The 3,138-nt window shown below is 49.4% G+C and overlaps 1 pseudogene; it reads right to left on the bottom strand.

Annotated features, from left to right (window-relative positions):
* Positions 1 to 830: 830 nt before the first annotated feature.
* LOC144160133 (transmembrane protein 208 pseudogene) lies at positions 831 to 1,343 on the bottom strand (annotated as a pseudogene).
* Positions 1,344 to 3,138: the final 1,795 nt, after the last annotated feature.

Here is a 3,138-nt window from a genome sequence, read left to right as displayed (position 1 = left end):
ATCTAAGATAAAGAGATAAGAGTTAGCTTTGGTTTACAGATCCTGCCTCAACAGAAGACCCCAGCGGCAAGAAGATCACGAAACAAAACCAGGCCATTGGCGGGTAGATCTGGCGTACAGAAAATAGAACTGTCCAATGACTCCAATTGTAACTGTGGCTAACAGCGACACTGCTGTGGGGCATTGTGATATAGAATAATTATTGACAGAAACTGCTGCCCCACGTGCTAATTTTGACAACTCTAATAGTAAAGGATGGTAGTTATTGCCCTCTTTCATGCTACCCCCAGAACTCCATATGTTAATTTAACGAGTGGATTGACTTTGAGCAAAACTAGAACTGCATTTGATTTCTAGGCACAGAGTAAATGTCGTGGAGCTTAACAAGGCCGATTGACGAATTCTCAAAGCGGGAAAGGCCATCTGCCGTAACTATTACATTATAAAAACTGGCACGAAAGAAGTCACTTTCGGACCATCTCACTCACGCGTTTTAACCATATATGTAACGCGTTTGCCAACGTACTTGTCGGAGAGAAAGACACGCCGAACAAGTACAAAACATCAGCATACACGACAGCAGAGATACAGCAACTGAAATATTGGTCACACAGGAACACACAGGAGCCACTTAAACACAAAATTTCGGACGCATTGCTATTTGAAATTTAATTGTAACGACGAGAAAATACAATACATCACAAAAGTTTTCTGCTTTAGCTAAATCGGCAGTTGACTACAGCTACGCCGAAGTACGATATCCCATTGTTTTGGTAAACACTGAACCGCGACTTGCACGAGCATAGTTATAAGCAACTGCAGCAGTCTTTTCAACGCTCTCCGGCCTCGAGTTCAGATTTCTTCAGCTCCTTCTCATCGAATACCGCAGGCGGAGGCTGGAAGAACCGTGGCCCCAAGACGTTGACCCAGAACAAGTAAAAGGAACGACCCAGAGCCAATAGCCAGTAGATACACCAGGCATACGGGGTCACAAGGGAGAGTGTCTGTGCGCAGGCCGTCAAGATGACCAGGTCCTGCGCGTGCTTGCCGACGCCGGCAGTGTTGAGGTTGATGCCAGCATCCAGGAGCTTGCCGTCGTCCGAATAGGAGGCCCTGGCCATGTAGCGCATGGTCTGGATGCAGCCGACGTAGACGAGTAAAGTGAACAGGTAGAGAAGCACGTACGATGTCGTAATCAGGTGTCTCCAGAGCAGCAGGTGCTCCAGAAGGTGGATGGACAACGCTGCAACTGCCACGGTACTGCAGAACCTGATGGTTTTCTTGTTGTCTCTGACTATCTTTTTATGTCCTTTAGGGCCTTGCTTTCCATTTTTGGGCGGCATCGACGTCTACCTTGTTAATCCTTTGGGTTCAAAAATTCGGCCGGTGCAGTAAACCGCAGGATTCACAGGATACCGCATGACGCGTTTCTATTATGGGGATTGCCCAATTCGTTTACGAAAGTACAGAGAGATCGCAAGGTCATTTTGTGCCAAGAAAAAAGGCACTGCTGCCGCAACAAATTCGCGTATTTATGCCTGGCCAATTCGAGGAATGCACATGTCACATGCAGGTACGTTGGTACGGGACCACAATGCGTTTCTTAAAGGGACCAGCAAAGGACGAGGAGGAATAAACTTTATTACGGCTAGCCTTAGGTGCCGATTTCTCGGCACCCGCCCGGTGAGGGGCAAAATAAAGTATTGGTTCAATGAAAATCGTGATTTCTCATTTAACAATGATAGAAATCTTATCGCACACTTGAAAGAAATAGTGGAGATATTAAAGGAAACATATGAAGCAGTGGCGCCACCCCAGCCAATCCCCGGCGATTTCTTTATGACGTCACAGAATCTTGCATGTGTGATGACGTCCCAGAACCACAAATGTGTGACGTCATAGAACCTTGCAAGAAATGTGACTGGGCGATTTTAGGGGTGCCCTTAGTTCCGTTTCAGGGCCCCAAAGGCCCCGAGTGCTTTTTGGTTTGGCTTGCTTCTTCCCATTCGCAGTCTTATCAAAGAATTCCAGTTAAATTAGCCACTCCCACTGAGCATCACGTGCAATAAAAGTGTTTTCCTCTTCCACGGCCACGCTGTGTATTAGTAAACTCGGGCACTAGGCCAGACGCGCAGGATTTACTTCCCCGTCATACCTCTTTCTCGCTCCCTCCTCGAAGGTATTCCCCTTAGTGGAACCACACGCAGATGCAGGAATTCAATTGAATAACATTTATCAAGATGGGGAAAGCCACATGGCCGTAGTTGGGGGAGGAGAAGAAGGAAAGAGGAGGAGGTGGTGGCGATCAGTCAGTCATGATAAGAAGCCGCCGCGAGGCCAGAACGAGCGGGGTAGTGATTCATGTCTCTGGGATCGTTTCCGCGCGCCCGAAACCGAAAAGGCGTGTTGTTTACCCAACCAGCAGCACGGCAGCGGCAGCATTGGGGCGCGTCCTCCTCCGCAGGAGAAGCAAGGACGTCGACGCCGCCGGCGGGGTGATCTGGGGCCACCGGAAGCTGATGTCGTCGAGCGCCGCTCCTACCGAGTTCTCACACGGGATGACGACGACGAAGACGAGGAGCGCCGCGGCTCGCAATCGCGCGCGCTCCTTGAACTTGTCCCTCGCTATCTAAATGCGGCTCGCGTGCGACCACGCCGCAGCGCCACGTCGCCGGGCGTGGCGCAACGCCACCGAGGTAGTAAGCGCTAGTGTCATCGCTGTTGGGCGCAGAAAAGGTAAACGCGAGAGTGAAGTCCGCCTCCTTTCCCTATCTAATGTTCTGGCATTTAAAGAGACAGACAACCGATTTTTGTCGAGTATATATCTTCCCTATCCCAAATGAAAGGGCATCATTTAAAACAGCTTAACTCGAAATGGTTTCGCTGATAGCGCCCTGGAACTTTTGAAATCTGAATGTTTAGATTTACCAGCCATACGTTGCCCGCCAGAAGGAATGCTGGCAACCTTGACAGGGAGCCGTGCGGCAATGTACTTTTAACTGCACGTGAACTGTAGAGAGGTATTTTAAAAAATCCGGGGCCATCTCCACTAACGTGAAACCTGGGGAGGGGCGAAGCATTCAGTATGTACGTGGATTTCTTGGCGTCTTGACGTTTTGGCCAACGGAGATGAAACCG

This window comes from Haemaphysalis longicornis, unplaced genomic scaffold (genome assembly GCF_048455015.1).
Source record: "Haemaphysalis longicornis isolate Haplotype H1 unplaced genomic scaffold, Haemaphysalis longicornis Haplotype H1 scaffold_10, whole genome shotgun sequence".
Classification (NCBI taxonomy): domain Eukaryota; kingdom Metazoa; phylum Arthropoda; class Arachnida; order Ixodida; family Ixodidae; genus Haemaphysalis; species Haemaphysalis longicornis.
This window is presented reverse-complemented; position numbering and strand designations above follow the sequence as displayed.